Raw genomic sequence first — 19,779 nt, 5'->3', positions numbered from 1 at the left:
TTTCATGGGGTAACAATAACAAATACATCGCACGATGGGGCACCGTTCGCAAACTGCAGATATGCACTATGGCAGGCATTGAGGGTACAGTACCCAGACACCTCAGAGATAGGAGCAATAACATCTCGCAAAATGCATGAGAACGAAGATCCTGTTGATTATATTCAGGAAATCCAAGAGAAGTGGCGCATGGAAACTAGAGAACAATGGGATAAAACACCAGCAATATTTTACCATATACTGGTACAAGGGCTCCCGGAAGGAGTTCAGAAACAACTAAAGAAAGTAGTGGGAATGGAAGCAAAGCCATGGCCCGAAATACAACTGACTATAGTGCATCATTGTAGGACATGGCAAGGAAAAATGAAACAAAAGGAAGAGGACAGGAAAACGGAAGAGGCTAAACTAGTACAGAAAAAGCTTACTAAGTACACAATGGAAGGGGCACTAATAACTACACCTCCAACAATGACCCAAAGCCCCACACAAGTAGTGGCTGCACAAGATTCCTCACAAATACCACCTTCACAGATTACAACACAGCAGGTGCCGCCACTCCAACCATACACGCCCAACATGGGAGGAGGATACCCAATGCAAGGAGCTGGATATTACAATTATAACAGGGGGAGAGGAGGATTTATGAGGGGGAGAGGGTACGGGTATGGTACCCAACCGCAGGTGGGAGGATTTAGAAATTCCTATCCCACAGGGCAACGAGTATACCAGGACAACACAGGGAGCTTTACATGGCAGAATAGGGAACCACCGGTGTGTTGGAGCTGTGGACTATTGGGGCACATGTCACACACGTGTAGAGTTAGACCAGGAACACCATTATGGAGTAATCAGGGACAACCACGGCCCGCACAAGTACAGCAAGGCATACCACAACAGCAGATGTTGCCACAAGGAAATGAACAACAACAACAATTAACACAACAACAGCCCCAAACATTGCCAAAACAACAGGTAGCGATCACACAACAACCACAAATACCACAAACGCAATTGGGTAGGGTGACGGTTTTGGGACACAACCCTTATACCGGGAATGGCCAGTCGTTGTACCCCCAATAGGACAGCCCACAGACGGCCTTGGTGTGTCCCATTCTGTCAGTTACACCTAATAGTGCAGAGGAACCACGCATAGAGGTAACGATAGGTGACAAAAAATTATCATTCCTTGTTGACACCGGGGCGACCCGGTCTTGCATAAGGGAAGGTAAATTTAAGATGTCAGGTGAGACCATGAACACCAAAGGATTCTCTGGGGCTAGAGGGTTGGTTCCCTTTACTGATAACATTCCCTTATCTATTGGAGATTACGATCTGTCAGTTCCACTTTTATATTATAGTGCTTCACCAGTAAATATACTGGGGAGAGATATAATGAACAGGTTGAATATGACGATCTCCTTTACTGAGGACGGCATAATTTGCTCTACTCCAGGGATTAACATGCTCACAGCATGGCAAATTTTGCAGGCATATTGTGGACAGACAGCGATTAGGGCGGAGCCAGTAGATGGTGAACTGTTCCAGTATGGAACCGACATGGCAATCGCATGGATGCCAGGGATAGAAGGGAAAATATGGAGAAGGCCAGCAGCCTATCTGTTCAGACCAGAAACACCTGTTAATGAACAAGAAGGGAAGGTGGTTTCAATGGATATTGAGAGCATTATTGCAACAACTGATTATATTGCTGTACATGCCCAAGACAAAGAAGGAAGAGCATGGAGGGCAGTGGTAGCATTAGCAGAAGGATGTAGGCTCACCCAGGTGTCAGATGAAGAGCTGTTTTCAGATGACAAGGAGGAAGGTGAAATGGTGTTTATGATGAGTGTGGAAATATGGCTAAGAGTGGCCTACAAACAAGTAGCACAGAAAATAGCAATGGCACTTGAGGCACCCACATGCACCCCGGTCCCTTTCTTTAAGAACGATATGTCAAAGGTACCCAAATCATTGTGGACTACTGGCCCCTATGACGTGGGCTGCATAAAAAGTATAGGGGGAGTAAAAATAAAATTGAAAAAAGGCGCAATACTCCCCAGAGTAAAACAGTACCCACTATCAAAAGAGGCAGATGAGGGCATATATGAAACCATAACGGCCCTTATAAATAATGGTATATTGGTCCCCTCAGAATCACCATGTAATACGGCTGTGTACCCAGTGCGCAAGGCTAAAGGAGGGTCTTGGCGCTTTATACAGGACCTCAGGCCCTTGAACAAGATAGTAGAAGCGGAATATCCCGTAGCTGCAAACCCGGCCACAATATTGTGTGGCATTCCAGCAGAAGCGTCACGATTTACAGTGATCGCTCTTAAAAATGCTTTTTTCTCAATACCATTACACCCAGACTCACAAGATCTGACGAGCTTCACTTACAGAAACGCTAAGTGGAAGCACACCAGATTACCACAAGGGTATTGTGAATCACCTTCAATTTTCAACAGAGTAATACAGATGGATTTGGGTAACATTGAAGTAGAAAGCACGGTGTTGCAGTACGTGGATGACATAATAATTTGCAGTAAAAACGAAAAAACATGCAGAGAGGACTCATTAAAGATGTTGACAATATTGGCTGACAAAGGTTACAAGGTAGACATGGAAAAGATACAGTACTGTCAGGAACAGGTACTTTACATTGGTCAGCTTATATCCCAACATGGAAGAAAGATCGCACCACAAAGAGCACAAGCTATTTCGGTCACTCCAATGCCACAAACTGTAAGGGAACTGCAGCAGTTCCTGGGGCTCTGCAACTACTGTAGAGCTTGGGTATTTGATTACAGTTCATATATAGGGCCCCTGCTTGAGGCGTTACGGGAAGCTAATAAAGGGGAGAACAAATTGGGGTGGACGAGGGAAATGAAAGAAGCTTTTGATGAATTAAAAGATGCGATATCAACTGCTCCGGTGCTGGCATCCCCAGACTATGAGCGGCGATTTTTTATATTTTCACATTGCGACTCAGCAGTAATGAAGGCCGTGTTGGCTCAAAAAACAAGCATGGGCTACAAACCAGTAGCATTTTACAGTGGCCACTTAGATCCTGTAATGTTAGGCCACTTCCCCTGCGAACAAGGTCTCGCCGCAGCCGCTTTTGCGGTGGAGAAAGCATCAACAATAACCATGGGGTGCCCGACTACACTATTTGTGGAACATGCACTTTTTGCAATATTGAATAAACCTAAATCCACCCTAACCACGCAAAGGGCATCAGGTTATGAGATCATTCTATCCAGAGCTGAACTATCAATTGTTAGATGTAGCACGGTCAACCCTGCAAGGTTCCTAACAGAAGTAATTGAGGAGGGAGACTATGCCCATGACTGTACTGAAACAACTGAAATGTACTCATGTACTAGAAAAGTTGAGGAAAACGCACTAGAGGGGGGTGAGCTGTTATTTATTGATGGGTCATCAACCATCGATCAGGGGGATGGTGTGAGGAGGACTGGGGCAGCAGTGGTGAAAATGATGGAGGTACCGGTGTGTGTGGCACTCAAATGTGTACAATTACCACAGCATTACTCCGCTCAAGCAGCTGAACTGGTCGCACTGATCTTGGCGTTGAAGGAAAGCTTTGACAAACGAGTGACTATATATTCCGACAGCGCATATGTTCAACTGTCCACTCAGGGTTGTCGAAATGGAGAAGAAGAGGGTTTAGGAGAGCTGATGGCACCCCAGTGCAACATGCTCTCTTATTGGCTGAACTGATTGAAGTAATAAATGACCCCCAGGAACTAGCTTTAGTAAAATGCACCGCACACACCAATGGTGAAGATCACGTCTCAAAAGGGAATGCAGCAGCAGACGCATATGCGAAGTATGCTGCATACTTTGGCGAGATATGGAACCCTCCAGTGTCACAGAGAGGGAGAAGGAGGGGAATAGCAAAAGAGATGTTGTTAAGAGAAGGGTACACCCATCTCCCAGCCACACAGATTATGGAGCTACAAGCGGCTGCACCAATGGCCGAAAAAGAAATATGGGTAAAAAGAGGATGTACAATGTCCCCAACTGACGCACTATGGCGCCAGGGTGGCACTGGAAAGGTTGTAATACCATTGGCACTTTTGAACACTGCCCTGAGCCAACTACATCATCCAGCCCACACAGGAAAGGAAGTAATTGCAGCACGAATTAGGGAAGACTGGTTCTGCCCCGAGTTAAATTCGCATGTGTCGAATTTTATCAGTAACTGTATCACATGTCAACAGTTTACGGCCGGCCACACTCTAAAGGTGATAAGAGGTACTATACCCCGGCCAGAGGGACCTTTCCGGCATCTCCACATTGACTATGTTGATATGATCAATATATGTCAAGGAAATAGGTATATGATTGTAGTAGTATGCCCATTCTCTAGGTGGATTGAGGCAGGGCCCTGTTCACACCCAGATGCATTTAGAGCAGCCAAGTTCTTAGTGAGGGAGGTGTTCCCCAGTGTCGCGTTTCGAGGGTTCCACGATCAGTCTGAGGAATCACTTGGGTTAGATGCCGCTAAAGTAATTCAGACTTCCTTCCTGAGAGCACAGCTTGCAGGGAAAAGAAACACCTGTCAGGCCAAGGGCTCAGGCAAAAAGGCAGAACGCACAGCGGAGCTAGAGGGAAGAAAACAAACAAAGCAAATATTACATACCGTTTGTTGACAATTCCAGTCCCTCTACCCCCTCCGAGCCCCACAAGCTTACCTGTGTATTCTTTTCCTTCAGCGGAATACCTACTTGTGACAATACACAAGAATGGGAGTGCGTGAAGGTCAGGGGAAGTTTTCTTGCTTGAATGAAGGGGGACCATAGACTTCCCTCAATGATGGATTAGTGATGTCAACAGTAGAGTGTCCCCCATTCCAATGAGTGAAAACAAAATCAAATGTTCCAAGAGCAAGTAGGCAAAAGAAAACAGCAGAGCGTCCCACTATCCAAGGAGTGAAGCCAAGTGTCTCAAGATCCAAGGGGGCGGAGTAAATGATGAGCACAGCAAAGCGTCCCAAAAAATCCCACAAGTGATGAACACAGCAAAGCGTCCCAAAAAATCCCACAAGTGATGAGCAAAGCAAAGCGTCCCAACAATAACCAAGAAGTGAGGTTTCTCCACTCGGGGAGCGGGTGGCCAGGAGTGATTTGGAGACTACGGGGTTGAAGGGAGCCGGAAACCAGAGATGAGAAGCAGAATCCAAAACAAGTCCGAGGTGTATTCCGTGGTCGAGCAGGGGAGTTGATCAAACGAAGGTCTAAGGCAGAACCAAGGAGACGATAACAAGGTCCAAGGTCCAAGGTAAGCATAGAATTCAGGAACCAGAAAGGCAAGGAAAAGGGGAGAAGGAACTTATTCCAAGAGCGTAGCTCGCGTAACGCAATGGTTTAGGAGCACCGGCTTACTGGGGGCGTGGCCAATTATAGGAAGTGAAATGCAATCGAGGCGTGGAACGCACGCAAAAAGAAAGTAAAAAACGTTCCAAAGGTTCCTTGCGGGCATCGTCCTCTTGGGAGATGTAGTTGATTACCGGCGGTGGCGTCGGTGTTGCCGCAAACGCCAAGTTAAACGCCACGGGCTTCTCCCCTGGGCATAAGAATACACTAAGAAACCGGGGGACGTGACAGTACCCCTCCTCAAAGATGGGCCTCCCCCGGGTCTCGAACCATTAGACCGGAGAAACGCCCGCAAAAGACGCGGAGCGTGAAGATTTGAGGCGGGTTCCCAGGTACGATCTTCGGGGCCATAGCCTTTCCAGTCTACTAGATAATGCCGGGTGCCCCGGATTACTCGAGTATCTAATATGGCCTGAACCTCATATTCCTCTTCCCCCTGAATCGCAATGGGAGCGGGACGATCACCCAAACGTGTACCGGCAACATAAGGCCGTAATAGGGAGACATGGAACACGGGGTGGATCTTCCAAGCCGAGGGTATGCCCAAACGATAGGCCACTGCGTTGATGCATCGCGTGATGGTATAGGGACCCACGTAGCGGGGATTCAGCTTACGTTTGCCTGGTATGCGAAGGTGCACAGTGGATAGCCAGACCTTGTCCCCCAGGTGATACTCCGGGGCTGTCCTACGATGCCTATCAGCATTTCGTTTCGTGCGATCCTGTGCTTGGTGTAGATGCTGAAGCACAGCGGCACGGATAGATCGTAAGGACTGGGCTGTTGCCTGAGCTGCGGGTACTCGTGCCACCGAAGGAAGGGTGGATGGTAGAACTCGAGGATGTAAACCATACATGGCATAGAAGGGTGAACAACCAGCCGATGCATGGCAGGCATTGTTGTAAGCGAATTCCGCAGCCCCCAATACAGACAGCCAGTCCGATTGATATTGTAGACACAAACATCGGAGATACTGCTCCATTGTGGCATTGAGACGTTCTGTCTGCCCGTCCGTCTGAGGATGGTATGCTGAGGATAGGCGAACGTCAATGCCAAGAAATCGAGTGAGAGCCACCCAAAAACGCGAGGTGAATTGGGATCCACGATCTGAGATAAGGATCAGAGGGAGGCCGAATAGGCGAACCACCTGTTCGAAGAACAACTTGGCCAATGTAGGAGCAGAAGGAACACCATTGCAGGGGACAAAGCGTGCCATCTTGGTGAAGGCATCTACCACCACCAAGATAGTGGTAAACCCCTGGACTGGTGGTAGCTCTACCACAAAATCAAGTGACACAGTGTGCCATGGGCGTGATGGCATGGGCATTTTCTGGAGAAGCCCCACCGGTTTTCCAGGTACCGTTTTGCATTGTGTACAGACGGCACATTTAGATACATAGTCTGCCACATCCCGTTTCATATTGGGCCACCAACACCACCGGAGGAGTAGATCAGTTGTCTTAGTTTGTCCTGGATGGGCCGCCAGGCGAGTATCATGGGACCAGTTTAGGGCCTGTAACCGAGTCTGAGCATCAGGGATATATAGACGTTCTTGTACGTAAGGTAATCCCGATATCAATTGTGCTTTTAGCCCTTGAAGTACCTCCCCATGGTCAGCAGCCCAGTGACGGATCCGTTCTAATAAGGAACCGGTTGCAGCACAGACACACATAACCGTGTTGTGTGGCAAAACAGGAAGGACTGCCTCCTCGAAGGGGATATCAACTCCGATACGAGAAAGTGCATCGGCCTTGCCATGCAAGGGGCCCGGTCGATAAGAAACCGTGAAATTGAATTGTGCAAAAAACAAATGCCATCTGATTTGTCTAGAGTTGGTACATTTCACCGTGGATAGAGCTTGTAGGTTACGGTGGTCCGTGTAAACCGTGACAGGGTGTCGACCCCCCAGTAGATGGTGTCTCCACTCCTTAAAAGCAGCTTGAATAGCCAATAGCTCACGTTCCATTATAGTATAATGTTTCTCCGGAGAAGTCAATTTCCTGGAAAAGAAGGCTACTGGGTGTAGTTGCCGAGTCGTGGGGCATTTTTGAGATAAGATCGCCCCAAGGGCAAGGGCAGAGGCATCAGCTTCGATGATGAAAGGTAATAGGGGGTTTGGATGTAGCAAGACCGGAGCCGTAGTGAACGCCTCTTTCAAGGCCTGAAAGGCGTCCTGAGCCTGAATGTCCCAACAAAAGGGAACTGAGGGACTGGTAAGGCGTGTCAATGGGACTACAATGGCTGAAAAGGATGCAATAAAGCGTCTATAAAAGTTAGCAAATCCTAGGAAAGATTGCAAACCCTTAAGCGAAGTAGGAGCAGGCCAATCAAGGACTGCTCGTATCTTTGCATCATGCATATGAACACCCTGAGAGGATATCACGAATCCTAGAAACTCCACAGAGGAAACATGAAAGACACATTTTTCAGCCTTTGCATATAACCCATGTTCCCGAAGACGGAGTAACACCGTCCGGACATGGTTCTCATGTTGTGATAACGTTTCCGAGAATATTAATATATCATCCAGATATATCACAACAAAAACATCCAACAGGTCTCGGAAGATGTCATTGACAAAGTGTTGGAAGGTTGCGGGGGCGTTACATAGACCAAACGGCATTACTAGGTATTCAAAAAGGCCGTATTTGCACTTGAAGGCAGTCTTCCACTCGTCGCCCATGGCTGAGATGGGGGGGGAGATGCATACTTCACCTGGCTGAGATGGGGGGGAGATGCATACTTCACCTGACTGAGATGGGGGGGAGATGCATACTTCACCTGGCTGAGACGGGGGGGAATGCATACTTCAGCTGGGGGGGAGAGATGCATACTTCACCTGGCTGAGATGGGGGGGAGATGCATACTTCACCTGGCTGAGATGAGGGGGAGAGATGCATACTTCACCTGGCTGAGATGGGGGGGGGAGATGCATACTTCACCTGGCTGAGATGGGGGAGGAGAGATGCATACTTCACCTGGCTGAGATGGGGGGGAGAGATGCATACTTCACCTGACTGAGATGGGGGGGGGGATGCATACTTCACCTGGCTGAGATGGGGGGGGGGGAGAGATGCATACTTCACCTGGCTGAGATGGGGGGGGGAGCGAGATGCATCCTTCACCTGGCTGAGATGGGGGGAGAGATGCATACTTCACCTGGCTGATATGGGGGGAGGAATGCATACTTCACCTGGCTGAGATGGGGGGGGAGATGCATACTTCACCTGGCTGAGTTGGGGGGGAGAGATGCATACTTCACCTGCCTGAGATGGGGAGGGGGAGAGATGCATACTTCACCTGACTGAGATGGGGGGAGATGCATACTTCACCTGGCTGAGATGGGGGGGGGGAGAGATGCATACTTCACCTGGCTGAGATGGGGGGAGAGATGCATACTTCACTTGGCTGAGATGGGGGGGGAGATGCATACTTCACCTGGCTGAGATGGGGGGGAGATGCATACTTCACCTGGCTGAGATGGAGGGGGGAGAAATGCATACTTCACCTGGCTGAGATGGGGGGGAGAGATGCATACTTCACCTGGCTGAGATGGGGGGGGAGATGCATACTTCACCTGGCTGTGATGGGGGGAGAGATGCATACTTCACCTGGCTGAGATGGGGGGAGGAGATGCATACTTCACCTGACTGAGATGGGGGGGAGATGCATACTTCACTTGGCTGAGATGGGGGGGAGATGCAAACTTCACCTGGCTGAGATGGAGAGGGGAGAGATGCATACTTCACCTGACTGAGATGGGGGGGAGATGCGTACTTCACCTGGCTGAGATGGGGGAGGAGATGCATACTTCACCTGGCTGAGTTGGGTGGGAGGAATGCATACTTCACATGGCTGAGATGGGGCGGGAGATGCATACTTCACCTGGCTGAGATGGGGGAGGAGAGATGCATACTTCACCTGGCTGAGATGGGGGGGGAGAGATGCATACTTCACCTGACTGAGATGGGGGGGGGAGATGCATACTTCACCTGGCTGAGATGGGGGGGATGCATACTTCACCTGGCTGAGATGGGGGGGAGATGCATACTTCACCTGGCTGAGATGGAGGGGGGGGAGAGATGCATACTTCACCTGGGGGGAAGAGATGCATACTTCACCTGGCTGAGACGGGGGGGAATGCATACTTCAGCTGGGGGGGAGAGATGCATACTTCACCTGGCTGAGATGGGGGGAGAGATGCATGCTTCACCTGATTGAGATGGGGGGGATATGCATACTTCACCTGGCTGAGATGGGGAGGAGAGATGCATACTTCACCTGGCTGAGACGGGGGAGAGATGCATACTTCACCTGGCTGAGATGGGGGGAGAGATGCATACTTCACCTGGCTGAGATGGGGGGAGAGATGCATACTTCACCTCGCTGAGATGGGGGGAGAGATGCATACTTCACCTGGCTGAGTTGGGGGGGAGAGATGCATACTTCACCTGACTGAGATGGGGGGAAGAGATGCATACTTCACCTGGCTGAGATGGGGGGGGGAGATGCATACTTCACCTGGCTGAGATGGGGGGGAGAGATGCATACTTCACCTGGCTAAGTTGGGGGGGAGATGCATACTTCACCTGGCTGAGATGGGGGGGGAGATGCATACTTCACCTGGCTGAGATGGGGGGAGATACATACTTCACCTGGCTGAGATGGGGGAGGAGAGATGCATACTTCACCTGGCTGAGATGGGGGGGAGAGAGATGCATACTTCACCTGGCTGAGATGGGGGGGAAGAGATGCATACTTCACCTGGCTGAGATGGGGGGAGAGATGCATACTTCACCTGGCTGAGATGGGGGGGGAGATGCATACTTCACCTGGCTGAGATGGGGGGAAGAGATGCATACTTCACCTGGCTGAGATGGGGGGGAGGAATGCATGCTTCACCTGGCTGAGATGGGGGGGAGAGATGCATACTTCACCTGGCTGAGTTGGGGGGGGAGAGATGCATACTTCACCTGGCTGAGATGGGGAGGGCGAGAGATGCATACTTCACCTGACTGAGATGGGGGGGAGATGCATACTTCACCTGGCTGAGATGGGGGGGAGATGCATACTTCATCTGACTGAGATGGGGGGGAGATGCATACTTCACCTGGCTGAGTTGGGGGGGGTGAGATGCATACTTCACCTGGCTGAGATGGGGGAGGAGAGATGCATACTTCACCTGGCTGAGACGGGTGGGGGGAATGCATAATTCAACTGGGGGGGAGAGATGCATACTTCACCTGGCTGACATGGGGGGGAGATGCATACTTCACCTGGCTGAGATGGGGGGAGAGAGAGATGCATACTTCACCTGGCTGAGATGGGGGGAGATGCATACTTCACCTGGCTGAGATGGGGGGAGAGATGCACACTTCACCTGGCTGAGTTGGGGGGGATGCATACTTCACCTGGCTGAGATGGGGGGGAGAGATGCATACTTCACCTGGCTGAGATGGGGGGGAGATGCATACTTCACCTGGCAGAGATGGAGGGGAGAGATGCATACTTCACCTGGCTGAGATGGGGGGGGGGGAGAGATGCATACTTCACCTGGCTGAGATGGGGGGGGATGCATACTTCACCTGGCTGAGATGGGGTGGAGAGATGCATACTTCACATGGCTGAGATGGGGGGGGGGAGATGCATACTTCACCTGGCTGAGATGGGGGGGAGATGCATACTTCACCGGACTAAGATGGGGGGGGAGATGCATACTTCACCTGGCTGGGACGGGGGGGAATGCATACTTCAGCTGGGGGGGAGAGATGCATACTTCACCTGGCTGAGATGGGGGGGGAGATGCATACTTCGCCTGGCTGAGATGGGGGGGAGAGATGCATACTTCACCTGGCTGAGTTGGGGGGGGCAGATGCATACTTCACCTGGCTGAGACGGGGGGAATGCATACTTCAGCTGGGGGGGGAGAGATGCATACTTCACCTGGCTGGGACGGGGGGGAATGCATACTTCAGCTGGGGGGGGGGGAGATGCATACTTCACCTGGCTGAGATGGGGGGGAGAGATGCATACTTCACCTGACTGAGATGGGGGGGGAGATGCATACTTCACCTGGCTGAGTTGGGGGGGGGGAGATGCATACTTCACCTGGCTGAGATGGGGGGGGTTGCATACTTCACCTGACTGAGATGGGGGGGGGAGATGCATACTTCACCTGGCTGAGTTGGGGGGGGAGATGCATACTTCACCTGGCTGAGACGGGGGGGATGCATACTTCAGCTGGGGGGGAGAGATGCATACTTCACCTGGCTGAGATGGGGGGTGATGCATACTTCACCTGACTGAGATGGGGGGGGGGATGCGTACTTCACCTGGCTGAGTTGGGGGGGGAGAGATGCATACTTCACCTGGCTGAGATGGGGGAGGAGAGATGCATACTTCACCTGACTAAGATGGGGGGGAGATACATACTTCACCTGGCTGAGTTGGGGGGGGAGAGATGCATACTTCACCTGGCTGAGATGGGGGAGGAGAGATGCATACTTCACCTGGCTGAGACAGGGGGGGGGAATGCATACTTCAGCTGGGGGGAGAGATGCATACTTCACCTGGCTGACATGGGGGGGAGATGCATACTTCACCTGGCTGAGATGGGGGGGGAGAGAGAGATGCATACTTCACCTGGCTGAGATGGGGGGGGGGATGCACACTTCACCTGGCTGAGATGGGGGGAGAGATGCACACTTCACCTGGCTGAGTTGGGGGGGGGGGATGCATACTTCACCTGGCTGAGATGGGGGGGAGAGATGCATACTTCACCTGGCTGAGATGGGGGGGAGAGATGCATACTTCACCTGGCTGAGATGGGGGGGAGATGCATACTTCACCTGACTGAGATGGGGGGGAGATGCATACTTCACCTGGCTGAGACGGGGGGAATGCATACTTCAGCTGGGGGGGAGAGATGCATACTTCACCTGGCTGAGATGGGGGGAGATGCATACTTCACCTGGCTGAGATGAGGGGGAGAGATGCATACTTCACCTGGCTGAGATGGGTGGGGGAGATGCATACTTCACCTGGCTGAGATGGGGGAGGAGAGATGCATACTTCACCTGGCTGAGATGGGGGGGAGAGATGCATACTTCACCTGACTGAGATGGGGGGGGATGCATACTTCACCTGGCTGAGATGGGGGGGGGAGAGATGCATACTTCACCTGGCTGAGATGGGGGGGGGAGCGAGATGCATCCTTCACCTGGCTGAGATGGGGGGAGAGATGCATACTTCACCTGGCTGATATGGGGGGGAGGAATGCATACTTCACCTGGCTGAGATGGGGGGGGGAGATGCATACTTCACCTGGCTGAGTTGGGGGGGAGAGATGCATACTTCACCTGGCTGAGATGGGGAGGGGGAGAGATGCATACTTCACCTGACTGAGATGTGGGGGAGATGCATACTTCACCTGGCTGAGATGTGGGGGGGAGAGATGCATACTTCACCTGGCTGAGATGGGGGGAGAGATGCATACTTCACTTGGCTGAGATGGGGGGGAGATGCATACTTCACCTGGCTAAGATGGGGGGGAGATGCATACTTCACCTGGCTGAGATGGAGGGGGGAGAAATGCATACTTCACCTGGCTGAGATGGGGGGGGGAGATGCATACTTCACCTGGCTGAGATGGGGGGGGGAGATGCATACTTCACCTGGCTGTGATGGGGGGGAGAGATGCATACTTCACCTGGCTGAGATGGGGGGAGGAGATGCATACTTCACCTGACTGAGATGGGGGGGGAGATGCATACTTCACTTGGCTGAGATGGGGGGGAGATGCAAACTTCACCTGGCTGAGATGGAGGGGGGAGAGATGCATACTTCACCTGACTGAGATGGGGGGGGAGATGCGTACTTCACCTGGCTGAGATGGGGGAGGAGATGCATACTTCACCTGGCTGAGTTGGGGGGGAGGAATGCATACTTCACATGGCTGAGATGGGGCGGGAGATGCATACTTCACCTGGCTGAGATGGGGGAGGAGAGATGCATACTTCACCTGGCTGAGATGGGGGGGGAGAGATGCATACTTCACCTGACTGAGATGGGGGGGGAGATGCATACTTCACCTGGCTGAGATGGGGGGGATGCATACTTCACCTGGCTGAGATGGGGGGGAAGATGCATACTTCACCTGGCTGAGATGGGGGTGGGGGGAGAGATGCATACTTCACCTGGGGGGAAGAGATGCATACTTCACCTGGCTGAGACGGGGGGGGGAATGCATACTTCAGCTGGGGGGGAGAGATGCATATTTCACCTGGCTGAGATGGGGGGAGAGATGCATGCTTCACCTGATTGAGATGGGGGGAGATGCATACTTCACCTGGCTGAGATGGGGAGGAGAAATGCATACTTCACCTGGCTGAGACGGGGGGGAGAGATGCATACTTCACCTGGCTGAGATGGGGGGAGAGATGCATACTTCACCTGGCTGAGATGGGGGGAGAGATGCATACTTCACCTCGCTGAGATGGGGGGAGAGATGCATACTTCACCTGGCTGAGTTGGGGGGGAGAGATGCATACTTCACCTGGCTGAGATGGGGGGAAGAGATGCATACTTCACCTGGCTGAGATGGGGGGGGGGAGATGCATACTTCACCTGGCTGAGATGGGGGGGAGAGATGCATACTTCACCTGGCTAAGTTGGGGGGGAGATGCATACTTCACCTGGCTGAGATGGGGGGGAGATGCATACTTCACCTGGCTGAGATGGGGGGAGATACATACTTCACCTGGCTGAGATGGGGGAGGAGAGATGCATACTTCACCTGGCTGAGACGGGGCGGGGGGGAGAGATGCATACTTCACCTGGCTGAGATGGGGGGAGAGATGCATACTTCACCTGGCTGAGATGGGGGGGAGATGCATACTTCACCTGGCTGAGATGGGGGGGGAGAGAGATGCATACTTCACCTGGCTGAGATGGGGGGGAAGAGATGCATACTTCACCTGGCTGAGATGGGGGGAGAGATGCATACTTCACCTGGCTGAGATGGGGGGGGAGATGCATTCTTCACCTGGCTGAGATGGGGGGGGAAGAGATGCATACTTCACCTGGCTGAGATGGGGGGAGAGATGCATACTTCACCTGGCTGAGATGGGGGGGGAGATGCATACTTCACCTGGCTGAGATGGGGGGAGGAATGCATGCTTCACCTGGCTGAGATGGGGGGGAGAGATGCATACTTCACCTGGCTGAGTTGGGGGGGGAGAGATGCATACTTCACCTGACTGAGATGGGGGGAGATGCATACTTCACCTGGCTGAGATGGGGGGGAGATGCATACTTCACCTGACTGAGATGGGGGGGAGATGCATACTTCACCTGGCTGAGATGGGGGGGAGATGCATACTTCACCTGACTGAGATGGGGGGGAGATGCATACTTCACCTGGCTGAGTTGGGGGGGGTGAGATGCATACTTCACCTGGCTGAGATGGGGGAGGAGAGATGCATACTTCACCTGGCTGAGACGGGGGGGAATGCATAATTCAGCTGGGGGGGAGAGATGCATACTTCACCTGGCTGACATGGGGGGGGGGAGATGCATACTTCACCTGGCTGAGATGGGGGGAGAGAGAGATGCATACTTCACCTGGCTGAGATGGGGGGAGATGCATACTTCACCTGGCTGAGATGGGGGGAGAGATGCACACTTCACCTGGCTGAGTTGGGGGGAGATACATACTTCACCTGGCTGAGATGTGGGGGGGAGAGATGCATACTTCACCTGGCTGAGATGGGGGGAGATACATACTTCACCTGGCTGAGATGTGGGGGGGAGAGATGCCTACTTCACCTGGCTGAGATGGGGGGAGAGATGCATACTTCACTTGGCTGAGATGGGGGGGAGATGCATACTTCACCTGGCTGAGATGGGGGGGAGATGCATACTTCACCTGGCTGAGATGGAGGGGGGAGAAATGCATACTTTACCTGGCTGAGATGGGGGGGGGGGAGATGCATACTTCACCTGGCTGAGATGAGGGGGGGATGCATACTTCACCTGGCTGTGATGGGGGGGAGAGATGCATACTTCACCTGGCTGAGATGGGGGGAGGAGATGCATACTTCACCTGACTGAGATGGGGGGGGAGATGCATACTTCACTTGGCTGAGATGGGGGGGAGATGCAAACTTCACCTGGCTGAGATGGAGGGGGGAGAGATGCATACTTCACCTGACTGAGATGGGGGGGAGATGCGTACTTCACCTGGCTGAGATGGGGGAGGAGATGCATACTTCACCTGGCTGAGTTGGGGGGGAGGAATGCATACTTCACATGGCTGAGATGGGGCGGGAGATGCATACTTCACCTGGCTGAGATGGGGGAGGAGAGATGCATACTTCACCTGGCTGAGATGGGGGGGAGAGATGCATACTTCACCTGACTGAGATGGGGGGGGAGATGCATACTTCACCTGGCTGAGATGGGGGGATGCATACTTCACCTGGCTGAGATGGGGGGGAAGATGCATACTTCACCTGGCTGAGATGGGGGGGGGGAGAGATGCATACTTCACCTGGGGGGAAGAGATGCATACTTCACCTGGCTGAGACGGGGGGGGAATGCATACTTCAGCTGGGGGGAGAGATGCATATTTCACCTGGCTGAGATGGGGGGAGAGATGCATGCTTCACCTGATTGAGATGGGGGGAGATGCATACTTCACCTGGCTGAGATGGGGAGGAGAGATGCATACTTCACCTGGCTGAGACGGGAGGGAGAGATGCATACTTCACCTGGCTGAGATGGGGGGAGAGATGCATACTTCACCTGGCTGAGATGGGGGGAGAGATGCATACTTCACCTCGCTGAGATGGGGGGAGAGATGCATACTTCACCTGGCTGAGTTGGGGGGGAGAGATGCATACTTCACCTGGCTGAGATGGGGGGAAGAGATGCATACTTCACCTGGCTGAGATGGGGGGGGAGATGCATACTTCACCTGGCTGAGATGGGGGGGAGAGATGCATACTTCACCTGGCTAAGTTGGGGGGGAGATGCATACTTCACCTGGCTGAGATGGGGGGGAGATGCATACTTCACCTGGCTGAGATGGGGGGAGATACATACTTCACCTGGCTGAGATGGGGGAGGAGAGATGCATACTTCACCTGGCTGAGACGGGGCGGGGGGGAGAGATGCATACTTCACCTGGCTGAGATGGGGGGAGAGATGCATACTTCACCTGGCTGAGATGGGGGGGAGATGCATACTTCACCTGGCTGAGATGGGGGAGAGAGAGATGCATACTTCACCTGGCTGAGATGGGGGGGAAGAGATGCATACTTCACCTGGCTGAGATGGGGGGAGAGATGCATACTTCACCTGGCTGAGATGGGGGGGAGATGCATTCTTCACCTGGCTGAGATGGGGGGGAAGAGATGCATACTTCACCTGGCTGAGATGGGGGGAGAGATGCATACTTCACCTGGCTGAGATGGGGGGGGAGATGCATACTTCACCTGGCTGAGATGGGGGGGGAGGAATGCATGCTTCACCTGGCTGAGATGGGGGGGAGAGATGCATACTTCACCTGGCTGAGTTGGGGGGGGGAGAGATGCATACTTCACCTGGCTGAGATGGGGAGGGCGAGAGATGCATACTTCACCTGACTGAGATGGGGGGGAGATGCATACTTCACCTGGCTGAGATGGGGGGGAGATGCATACTTCACCTGACTGAGATGGGGGGGAGATGCATACTTCACCTGGCTGAGTTGGGGGGGGTGAGATGCATACTTCACCTGGCTGAGATGGGGGAGGAGAGATGCATACTTCACCTGGCTGAGACGGGGGGGGGGTGCATAATTCAGCTGGGGGGGAGAGATGCATACTTCACCTGGCTGACATGGGGGGGGGAGATGCATACTTCACCTGGCTGAGATGGGGGGAGAGAGAGATGCATACTTCACCTGGCTGAGATGGGGGGAGATGCATACTTCACCTGGCTGAGATGGGGGGAGAGATGCACACTTCAGCTGGCTGAGTTGGGGGGGATGTATACTTCACCTGGCTGAGATGGGGGGGAGAGATGCATACTTCACCTGGCTGAGATGGGGGGGAGATGCATACTTCACCTGGCAGAGATGGAGGGGAGAGATGCATACTTCACCTGGCTGAGATGGGGGGGGAGAGATGCATACTTCACCTGGCTGAGATGGGGGGGGATGCATACTTCACCTGGCTGAGATGTGGTGGAGAGATGCATACTTCACATGGCTGAGATGGGGGGGGGAGATGCATACTTCACCTGGCTGAGATGCGGGGAGATGCATACTTCACCTGACTTAGATGGGGGGGAGATGCATACTTCACCTGGCTGGGACGGGGGGGAATGCATACTTCAGCTGGGGGGGAGAGATGCATACTTCACCTGGCTGAGATGGGGAGGGAGATGCATACTTCGCCTGGCTGAGATGGGGGGGGGGGAGAGATGCATACTTCACCTGGCTGAGTTGGGGGGGCAGATGCATACTTCACCTGGCTGAGACGAGGGGAATGCATACTTCAGCTGGGGGGGAGAGATGCATACTTCACCATGGCTGAGATGGGGGGGAGAGATGCATACTTCACCTGATTGAGATGGGGGGAGATGCATACTTCAACTGGCTGAGATGGGGGAGGAGAGAAGCATGCTTCACCTGGCTGAGACGGGGGGGAATGCATACTTTAGCTGGGGGGGAGAGATGCATACTTCACCTGGCTGAGATGGGGGGAGAGATGCATACTTCACCTGGCTGAGATGGGGGGAGAGATGCATACTTCACCTGGCTGAGATTGGGGGAGGAGAGATGTATACTTCACCTCGCTGAGATGGGGGGGAGAGATGCATACTTCACCTGGCTGAGTTGGGGGGGAGAGATGCATACTTCACCTAGCTGAGATGGGGGGAGAGATGCATACTTCACCTGGCTGAGATGGGGGGAGATGCATACTTCACCTGGCTGAGATGGGGGGGAGAGATGCATACTTCACCTGGCTGAGTTGTGGGGGAGATGCATACTTCACCTGGCTGAGATGGGGGGGGAGAGATGCATACTTCACCTGGCTGAGATGGGGGGGGGGATACATACTTCGACTGGCTGAGATGGGGGAGGAGATATGCATACTTCACCTGGCTGAGACGGGGCGGGGGGGAGAGATGCATACTTCACCTGGCTGAGATGGGGGGAGAGATGCATACTTCACCTGGCTGAGATGGGGGGGGGGAGATGCATACTTCACCTGGCTGAGATGGGGGGGAAGAGAAGCTTACTTCACCTGGCTGAGATGGGGGGAGAGATGCATACTTCACCTGGCTGAGATGGGGGGGGGGGGAGATGCATACTTCACCTGGCTGAGATGGGGGGAGGAATGCATAATTCACCTGGCTGAGATGGGGGGAGAGATGCATACTTCACCTGGCTGAGTTGGGGGGGGGAGATGCATACTTCACCTGGCTGAGATGGGGAGGGGGAGAGATGCATACTTCACCTGACTGAGATGGGGGGGGGAGATGCAGACTTCACCTGGCTGAGTTGGGGGGGGAGATGCATACTTCACCTGGCTGAGATGGGGGGGAGATGCATACTTCACCTGACTGAGATGGGGCGGAGATGCATACTTCACCTGGCTGAGTTGGGGGGGGGGGATGCATACTTCACCTGGCTGAGACGGGGGGATGCATACTTCAGCTGGGGTGGAGAGATGCATACTTCACCTGGCTGAGATGGGGGGGATGTATACTTCACTTGACTGAGATGGGGGGGGATGCGTACTCCACCTGGCTGAGTTGGGGGGGGGAGAGATGCATACTTCACCTGGCTGAGATGGGGGAGGAGAGATGCATACTTCACCTGACTAAGATGGGGGGGAGATGCATACTTCACCTGGCTGAGTTGGGGGGGGGAGAGATGCATACTTCACCTGGCTGAGATGGGGGAGGAGAGATGCATACTTCACCTGGCTGAGACAGGGGGGGGGAATGCATTCTTCAGCTGGGGGGGAGAGATGCATACTTCACCTGGCTGACATGGGGGGGGAGATGCATACTTCACCTGGCTGAGATGGGGGGGAGAGAGAGATGCATACTTCACCTGGCTGAGATGGGGGGGGAGATGCACACTTCACCTGGCTGATATGGGGGGAGAGATGCACACTTCACCTGGCTGAGTTGGGGGGGGATGCATACTTCACCTGGCTGAGATGGGGGGGAGAGATGCATACTTCACCTGGCTGAGATGTGGGGGAGATGCATACTTCACCTGGCAGAGATGGAGGGGAGAGATGCATACTTCACCTGGCTGAGATGGGGGGGAAAGATGCATACTTCACCTGGATGAGATGTGGGGAGATGCATACTTCACCTGGCTGAG

This window comes from Ambystoma mexicanum, chromosome 1p (genome assembly GCF_040938575.1).
Source record: "Ambystoma mexicanum isolate Mex_15411 chromosome 1p, UKY_AmexF1_1, whole genome shotgun sequence".
NCBI classification, from domain to species: Eukaryota; Metazoa; Chordata; class Amphibia; order Caudata; family Ambystomatidae; genus Ambystoma; species Ambystoma mexicanum.
The sequence above is the reverse complement of the archived record's forward strand: the minus strand, read 5'-3'. Positions refer to the sequence as shown.